We start from the raw sequence: 10,569 nt of genomic DNA on the forward strand, positions 1-10,569 counted from the left end.
TTCCTGAATATCACCTTGATTGAAATTGACACTAATTTCATACAACAGTTCAATAAACAAGTAGTTAATATTAATTACTTACGTTTTAGGTGCAATATTGCCTATTTTTTGTTCTATTGCAGCAGCGAAAATAGTTCCAAACGAAGCAGAATCAGCGCATCTCGCAGCTACGCTCAGCCGTTTTGAATGATTCAGCGTTTTGAACGAATCGGTTGAGTGAAGATTCAATGGCCCAATCATAAACAACTGCTTCATTCTTGATTCAGCCTTTTGAATGAATCGTTTGAATAAATGAATCAGTGGCTCGCTCATTAAGACGGTCACTTGCCGCCATCTACTGGCGGTTTAATTTCATGTTTAAAAGTATACATTTCCCACCCAACATTTCTGATTTGTATATTCAAAAATATTTAAAGAATCTCATAACATTATTTAATGCAGTTGTACTTTTTCAGTGTAAATTATTTAATTTGGTAACAGCCCTATAGTCTTACTATTTTAATTTATCAAATGTAAGAATTTGAAATATTTTGGGAATGCCCTTTATAAAGAGTAAATAACATAAATATGCAGATTTAAATATGTCACTGCTGATAAAACACTGATGAGAATGTTGCTTGTTTCAGAATAAATTATATTTACAACACAAAAAAAATCCTATTTTTTTCCCAGGCAAGCTACTTTTTTACTCTGACGAGTAAATGACCAATTTAGTTGTCCAAAGGACAATGACAAAACAAGGCTTAATGTCGAACTCTGTATTTTGTATTTATGCTCTCTCCTTTAATGGTAGCATCACTCTTATATTTGATACTGACACAAAGGAGAAGGCACAGGCCTACAGAAAGATTTTATTGTCATCAGATGTAGCTTTGCACACTACCAGCAACTATAGAATGATTTTGATCAGCATTTTAGTGTTCATTACAGAGGGCTCTCTTAACTTGTTATATTTTAGTTTGTCAATTGATACGATTTTGTAGTCTTCGCATACACATGCACCCCTGAATCCACATAACAAATCCCAATTTAACCCCTGCCTATGTGTGAACAGCTAGTAACGAAACTTAAAAAACGAGACCTTCCCCAACTGTTTGTAACCCCAGTTCTCTGAAACATTGAGTGTTCCACCTATGGAAAGGGCATCGATAGGCCTACCTGACTTCTGCCAGAGATGGGCACTCGAGTCGCATCAGACTTCAGACTTGACTCGGACTCGACCTGAAATGACTTAAGACTTGACTCGACACAAAAGACTCTTGAAAATTTTAAAAACGACTCAAGTCTTTTACCCTTAACTACTGATATAATAAATAAAGAATATTTGTTGTATTTGAATGGTTTTATAATATCTGCGTCACATATATTTCCCTATTTGTCGTGGTAGACCGGACTCTTGTCATTGCATCCACAAAGGTTAGTCACATTAACTCACACAGCTAGCTATTATACTGTGGTGTAGCTGCATGGGTCATTTGGATTGCCAGCCTGTTAAAATATGAACAAAGCCTTTAAACCTAGCACTGTACGTTTTATCAATCTTTTCGTATTATAGACCTTATGTAGCCCCGCCCCTTTTCAGCGCTGCGCTCGTTGTCTTTGGACTTCCGGCTTGTATTTCCACAGCGATCTTATGTATTTATGAAAGAACTGCTCATTTTAAAATAAATGTCGACTGACATTTGTTAAGACATCTGCTTTAAACATAACAATGCTCATGATAATTTTCATTAACTCTACAACAGGTAAATCCACTTTACCAGCTAATTGTTCTTCAACAGCGATGCCATTTACAGAGCTACCGCAAAAACGGAAGTTCAAAGACAATATTCTAAAGATGGCGGCGCGCTTGTTTCTCTGGTAAATAAGGTCTATATGCAGCTTTTCTCTTTCTTAATGTGTGTCCATAAGAGAGAGATAGAAAGAGGTGATATTCCATTTATTACTACGCAATCAGCATGTGTAGAGTTTTCAATTGACATTCCGAGGTTTGATATTTTCTGATAATTACTGTCGTCAATAACAACGAAGCTGTATAACAAACCGTGACTCACTGGCGCCATCTTGCGTCCACTTAGCACTGTATTGAAAATGACTACTCGTCAGGACGATTGTTTTGTACATTGTAATGGATTATAAAGTAACAAGCTGGATGTACATTATCCCTTACATCATAGGACCTTAATTTCAAATAAAACAGATGATAGAAAGATCATATTATTTTGTCTATATAATACAACTAGGATAAAAAATAGGATTTAATTATGAGAATTTTTTTTTTTTAATGACTCGAGACTCAACTCGGATAGTGATGGCCGATTTCGAAACACTGCTTCATGAAGCGCCGAAGCTTCATGAATCTTTTGTTTCGAATCAGTGATTCGGAGCATGTATCAAACTGTCAAAGTCTGTGATTTTAGTAAACGAGGCTTCATTACGTCATCACTGTTTTGAAACATTTCGAAACAGTTCGAAATATCAATGGTTCACCGGTAGAGGGCGATGATAATGTGAAGCCATGAATCATGTAGATTCACTGAGAACTATTGAACAAGTGTCTAGGGCTTTACCCTATGGTTTACCCTATACTTTTGCAATACGTTTGTTAAAGGGTATTTTTAATGCATGTTTGGTCTGAGTTTTTGTTGCATTTACACTGTTCTGACCACTAGGGGTCACCGTGGAGACAGGTGTCAGATTGTTTCGAAGCCTCGACACATTACGACACATTTGCTTCAACTGCTTCAGTGTTTCACGAAGCCTCAATCTGCCCATCACTAGACTCGGACTCCAGCTTAAAGACTTCAGACTTGACTCGGACTCCAGATAAAAGACTCGTGAACATCTCTGACTTCTGCAGAAGAATCCAATTGCACCAGGTATGGCTTGATAGACAGGAGCGTGTAACCAATGCCAGGTAAGGTGCATAGTGCAAAGTGCGTAAAGTACCTGCAGCTTTACTGGAGTCCTGGTAACACTACATTTACCTTTAGCTGGTACGCACTACCTTTACCGGGGTCTTGGTAACATCAAGCCGGTAGTATCTGACAAACATATGGGGAGAGGCCCAGCTTGCAGCGGCACGTGTCCTGCAAGGAAACTCTCTTAAACAGAGCCCAAGAGGCAGCTATACCCCTAGTGGAGTGTGCTCTGAGGCCCCCTGGAGGCTGCACTCTCTTAGTTTCATAAAGATATAGCTTCTACAAGCCAATGAGAGAGGCTTTGAAATAGGTTACCCTCAAGAGACGAAGACCTGGTCGCTCCTCCTGAAAGAGCTGGTCCTGTCCAAGTAAATCCGCAAGACACGTACAGGACACAGAGCGTTCAACCTCTGATCTTCCATGGAGGAGGAAGGAGGTGGGTGAAAAGCAGAAAGCTTAATCACCTCACATGTGAACGCTGGGAAGGAAAAATCTTATCTCCACTGAGAGAGAATTTAGTGCACAAGGAGTGAATATGCAAATCACTAACACCAAGACCAGGAGCAGAGCTGTCTTGAAAGACAAAAGCTTACGGGAATTTTTTCCCAAGGGCTTAAAAGTCTGTTGAGACAAAGCCTCCAGCACCATGGAGAGGTCCCACTTTGGAACTGCTCTTCTAGTGATTGGAAGAGAACGGCGGTGTAAGGGGGTGTTGCCCAACCATAGTGCAGTCAAACCCCAACAGGACATGCAACAAGAGCCTTTCAATAGATCTTAATAGTAGAAAAAGATTTTCCACCATCCATAAGGTCTTGCAGAAAAACCAAAATATCAGAAACTGAGCACTGATATGATATCAGCCAGTGCCCTTCACACCACTCCTCAAACACACGCCACTTACAGTCATGAAGGCATCGTGTAGAAGAGGACTGTGACATTCTGAATTGTGGCAATAACATGTGGGGGGAGCCCCAGTGTGTTTAAGTTTGCCCTCTCACTGGCCAGGACCAGAGGGCAACCCTGTCTGGATGAGGGTGGTAAATTTCCCAGTTCGCTGTGCGTTATGGGAGGGGACAAAACTTGGCATAAAGCACAGGGATAATCTCTGCAAGCCATGGTGCTTTGGGCCACCTGGGTGCTATCAGAATCAGAATCAGGCTCTGTTCTCTTACCCTGGCCAGAGTCGCCATTATTAGGCAACATCAGGCCATGGATGGGCCAGTATGCCCACGCCGAGGGGGCATCCTCATCCCGTAGGGATAGGAAAAATGTTTTTTTTCATGCGAGGCGAAAAGATCGACAGTTGCCTGGCCGAATCTCCCCCACAGCAGACTCACTATCTGAGGATGGATGCGCCAGTCTCAATTGAGTGGGTTCCCCCTCAACAAGAGTCTTTACCCCTGTTCAGAATGCCCGGACATGGGTCGCCCGTAATGACAGAAAGTGCCGCCTGCTCCATATGAACAGCTTGTGAGCTAGAGCATGAAGCTTGGACCCTTGGCGGTTGATATGTAGCAGATGTGGTATTGTCGCGCCATACCAGCTCACAATGTCCCTGTAAGCGAGGCAGAAAATGATTCAGAGCCTTCCACACAGTGAGGAGCTCCAAATACTTTATATGGGTTGAGTGAAGTATCCTCGGCCACATCCCATTCACTGTTCTGCCCTCCTGGTTGGCTCCACATCCTGTCGCTTCATAACATTATGGTTGAACCACTTTAGTCATGTTGACTATTTTAGCGATGTCTTTACTACCTTTCTGGACCTTGAAAGGTGCAATGACGTTGCTCCCTATGTGTGGTTCAGAAACCCTCGGATTTCATCAAAAACATCTTAATTTGTGTTCCGAAGATGAACGAAGGTCTAACGGGTTTGGGATGACATGAAGGTGAGTACTTAATGACAGAAAATTCATTTTTGGGTGAACTAACCCTTTAATGGCCACTGGCAGGGTACAACAGGGCTAAAGGCACACCTTAAGAAAAATGTGCTTTTCACTACTCTCAAAGTGTATGATTGCAGAAAAAATGTATATGTTTGTATTGAACATTGATGGAGAAACAGATTTTGTGTGAAAATAATTCATAAAAGTGGTTTATTTTGTTTAAAAATCTTATAAATGTATGAGGTGGTGAGGGGGGCCTTTTACCCCACACACGGGGTAAAAGGCACACAGTATTGATACATATACTTTAGCTAAAATAATATGTTTTTAATAATGTCTAGCTTAATACTTATTCAAAAGAATCACTTTAGCAAAGTTTGTACTATTTTCTGTTTATTTTTATAAATAAAATAATTAATTTTTGTTCAATAAATATAGGCTACTGTCATTAAAATATGGTAATATAAAAATATATTTTAACAATACAGAAACAAAATTATTTTAAAAAGTAAAGATTCTGAAAGCATTGAAAGAGATCCCATAATGTTTACTAATATAGATTTACGGTAGTAACAATAAGTGATATTTTATTATGATATGATTAATATATTTTTAAATATGATTGCTTCGTTATAAAAATGGGTATTATCTCTAAGGTGGATACACAATTTGATATACGATATTTACCATCTGAATCTAACCATATCATGTCAACAAATGGAATAGTCAGCCAGCTATTTATCATCATGTTAATTATTGTGCCTTTTGCCCCAACAGCAGATGCGCTTTTTACCCCAAATACCATACTTTCACATATTCTTCCGTTATTGAAAAACTGTTGCTTTAATTACCTTGAACAAAACTGAAAATCATTAAGAAGACCTTTGTCTGAAAATATAAACATTAATTTAATCGATTCTCATTTGCTACTTAAATCAACAACATTTTAAAAAACATCAAATATAAGATCAAACTGTCTCAGAATTAACTTTGCGCTGCTGCCCGCGATCGCATCAAGGATCAGACAAATTTGCACGTGCATTTTGAAAAGCGGATATTTAGAAAGTGCCTGCAAGTTTTTGTGCCACCTAGTGGTTTAGAGGAAAATAAAATCAAAGGCGCCTTTAGCCCCGTTGTACCCAAAGGTTTCTGATTTCTACATATAGCCCCTTGGTCTCCATTGCCACACTGGTGTCTGGTCATGATGAAGCAGTCTGCTCTAATAAAAGATTTTCTTCTCATAGTTTTATGGGTTGGTTTCTGAGGACAATGAAGGTCAAACTCTGTAGCCACTGTCACAGTGCGGTCAGTGGTCTGCACATTTCCCAGGAGAACAAAGCGTTGCTCAACAAAACTGTTCTGAACGTATGGAGCTGCAGAGAGTAGTGAAAGATATTCATGCAATAATCTATTAAACAAAGTCATGAAGCAGCACCAGGAAACACATTGACTACTGGATGAACGGGAAATCCAACAGAATGACAGTTTTAATCATTAGTTTGTCATTTTCTAAATGTTTTTGGTTAGTCATCAACAGACAGGAATCTCAAAAATGGGGAAGACCAGGTTAAAAAAGAAGCAGCAGGAGATTCCCCTCAGGAACAAGGAATTACAAGAGCGCAGATAATTAAACTGATGTTTTCTTACACATTCTTTCCATAGTTTGCTTCACACATATAAAGTGTTTGTATGTTTAAGATTAAAACATTTAAGTGGATAAGTTTTGTTAGCAAACGCAATGTTTTAGTTGAACCATCACCATAAATAATCTCATATTAAAATAGTATAAGTCCAGCAGCGATGAGGATTTTTTTCATATCCGTTCCTCTCGACTGATTTCTGACTCAATCATATGGTGGTGATACCGGCATAAATCCTGTGACCTTTAAAGAGATGATGTCAGTATTGTTCACTCCTAATAAATTCCCCAGCAAAGCGCCAACCTGAGAAACAAGATAACAGGAAGAAGAAGAGCATAATAGAAGAAGAGCATAATAAAGCTGCGTCCCAATTCACATACTGTGTGTGTGTGTGTGCAGAAAAGATGTACTTTCATGATTCAGAACAACAACAACAAGCAATAATGGAGGATTTCTAATCGGGTACAAAACAGACACCTCCCCAAAAGTTCTTTCAGCCAATAGAATCACTTTGGGGCCTAAAAGGGACGTGACATCACACCTGTTCACTATTAACTTGATTGTAGAGCAACTGTGAGGATGAAGCTTGATGCTAGTGATTTGTTTTATAGTTTGTCCAAATACATACCTAAAACTAAGTACTTTTCCATCACCAGCACATTGAAGTACTTTAGACCCTGTTAACACTTGGTATTAAGATGCGTTTTGGTCAATCGGACCACTAGTAGACGAGAGAGACACATTCCCTTTACACCTGGTATTTTAATTTGTGTCTTATGTCCATTTTCGACCACTTCTGTCCTGATTTCTTCGAGGAGAGTTTCCATAGGTAGGTAAATGTCTGGGCTTTTTCTGATTTTTCGATCTAATGGATGAAAAACAGCCGCAAGACCAGCCAAATGCCCAGAGTGTGTGTTAGAAATCAGGAATGGTGGGAGAACATTGTGCTTGGTACATTTATCATCTTCAAACCAAACCTGGGTCTTTAGCCAGCAATGTTTAAGTCCCGTCTGGCTAGCGCTCTTCCCATAATGTTTACACATTAGGTCAGTAGACGGAGAGTAGGTGGTCTTTTGTCGCTGTTCGAACACTTTCGATCACATGAGCGTTTACAATATGAAAGCAATCCGGTCGAATGCGTTTTCGACTACCTCTGCTCTGGAAGTGGTTGAAAGTGGACAAGCTCAAAATGTTTTACCCCCTGTTTACACTTGTATTTAGCGTCATCCACTTGTGATCCGATCGACCAAAACGGATCTTAATACCAGTTCAAGTATGTGAACTGGATGCCGTCAAACAGTCAGAATCGCTTCTCTCACCTGACGCATTACAGCCTGACGCTCTTCTTCAGAGGAAGATGAGTTGGTCAAAACCCTCGCCTCCAGAACAATGAGTCCTGTAGGAACATCTGCAAAATACCAAAACACTTAAGTTATTTCAGGTTTCACTGACTTTCAGTTACAACAGTGATAGTAAAACTAGACCTACACATTCATACACATACACACACACACACACACAGATGAATTACCTTTTGGTAGAGATGCTGTGGATGTGAATGGGGGGTCAAATTCAGTGCGGTCGAATGGAGGGGCTGTAGTGAAGTTTACCGGAGGGACTGTAGTAAAGTTGAATGGAGGAGCTGCAGTTGTAGTATTGAAAACTATAGAGAAAGTGACAGATGTCATGAACGTTGTTGTATGAGAGGATTGAGGATTGATTTAGCAATAAATACAATATTGATTACAGTGACACTGAATGCAGTGCAAATTAGGAACAGAATACTAAGTAAAACACAATCATCTCAATGTCTCAACTTAAAGAGAGCTTCTGATTGAAATTAGCCAATTAAACAAAGTGTAAAACATCTCTATATCTGTGTATGCGAGTTCTTACTGCATGTGTTGTTGAGGTCGGGGCAGCAGTCATTGAGCTGTTTACAGGCCTCGTCACAAAAACAGCCTCTGAAACAGGTGTGGTTTAAGCCACTGCAGCACAGGGTCGGATGTGAACACGTTCCTACAGGAGCAGTGAAGACAACATAACATCATTAATATAAAGGATCAAACTGTATAATTTTTATTAGTTGCCATAGAGAGGTTTTTGGCATCCAGTTCAGATATTAAAGTCCCCCTGTGGTGAAAATCAAGTTTTTAATGTTATGTCTATAGCCCTTTTCGGAAGGGACTACTTTTACATGGAGAGGTGGGGTAAAGTAATTATTACCAGAGCTTCTCAGTGATTTTAGTCCCATCCAAATGTGCCATCTCAGTAATCATTACAGATAATGTCAGTAAAGATTACGGCGACTTTTACCTTCTGTAAAAAGGTCCGGAAAAACTACCAACCCCGTGCGAATACACCCGCTGTAAATATGTACATAAATATTCCGTCATTTCCTGTTTAAAAGTAGTTTTTCAAGTGTGGAGGCATTTGAAAAAGCATTCAGTTGCGTTCTAGGCAGTGGGACAAGTCTGTGGCAAAACATAAGTATTTTCCGCATACCAGATCAAAAAGAAGGTCGAAAGCGCATGTCAGAGGCACAAAACTAATTTTAGCTTTAGCTAAGTGCCTATTACCAACAGAATTTAATTAATAAATCATTTGACCAGACCTAACTGTTATATAGGTTGTTTAGATTATATGTGTTTGCGCACATGGTGTCAGAAGCAACGTTATACGCACATGACGACAGGGAGGTGACGATGGTGCGTAAATCGAGTTACCCCTCCCACTTCTGCTAGTTTTACGGAGATTTCTTATCCCGTGTGAATTGGCCATTAATATTACAGACACCCTGTGGTAAAATTACATTACTCCATCTACCCTTGTAAAACTAATCCCGTCCGAATAGGGCTAAAGTGGTGTTTTTAATATGCTTAAAGACAAACCATGTGCAAATTCATATAAATAAGCGCACTCAAAATGGAAGCGACGTGGTCGCGATGCGCATGCGATGCAAAAGGCTAATCATCTTAATTACCGTTATGTGTCCGACATTGTAAAAAGCGATACCATTGTGCAGCGTTTACCTCAGTAAGTTGACCGAGTGGATCTCTGAGCTAGTGAGGAGTAAGTGGAGGCGGGGCTAATTAGCATATTCATAGAGCCGCGTATAATAAATGAGGCAAGGGTTATATTTAAGCTATTTCAAGGCATGAAGAAAAAAGATCAAAGATGAGTTTTAAGGGATGCAATTAATGACTACAGGGGGACTTTAAGATTTAGAGAATTCACAATAATTATCGACAGTCAGTTCACACAGAACGCGTTTTTTTTTTTTTTTTTTTAATTCCACTGTGCTGCTTTTTAATTGTTTTCTATGTCTTTGACCGCTGCAATAGTCGCTCATAAATGATGCATTCATTGTGTCTGTCAAATTAGCAACTTGGGAGGGGAACTTCAAGTTTCTAGTGAATTCTCTTTGACTGCATTTTAATGATTCCTTAATTCAGGATATGGTCAGATATTTCATATGTGGACATTCGGAGAATTTAGATCCACCTTCTCTTCCATTCATCAGCGCTGCAAATGAATATAATTGTGCTGTGTCTCACATTTTTTAAAAGCAAAGGCACATTTTGTGTGAACTGCCTCTAACATGATACAGCATAATTAAAAGAAATATAAAACATACCTGTTAGTGTCAAAGTGTTCTTTGGTTTTGTACTGTTGGTGCTGTTATTGACTATAAAAGGGAAAGAGGTGCATATTTATTAAGATATCTTAAATCAAAATGTACAGTATATGGACAGTATTACTCTTTTAATCACAGTGAAGTGCTTTACTCTTGTATTACACACTAGAACAATTAACACAATCTGATTAGTAAACTATATGAGGCTGTTGACATGCAGCCAGTGATTCATTCCAGCACAGATGAATCAGATTTCCAGTATGAATGTTTCTGAATACCCGTGAGGCAGGTGGGTTTGAAATCAGGGCAGCAGTCGCGTAATCTCAGACAAGCAACATCACAATAACAGTTCAAGCGGCGACAGGTGCTATTCAATCCAGAGCAGCACAGACCTGGATTCCCACAACTTCTATCTATGACAGAAACACATCAGTTAATGTAATAATATATGCCATAGTGAATTAATCACACACAAGAAATACTCAC

Source organism: Ctenopharyngodon idella, chromosome 8 (genome assembly GCF_019924925.1).
Source record: "Ctenopharyngodon idella isolate HZGC_01 chromosome 8, HZGC01, whole genome shotgun sequence".
In the NCBI taxonomy this organism is placed as follows: domain Eukaryota; kingdom Metazoa; phylum Chordata; class Actinopteri; order Cypriniformes; family Xenocyprididae; genus Ctenopharyngodon; species Ctenopharyngodon idella.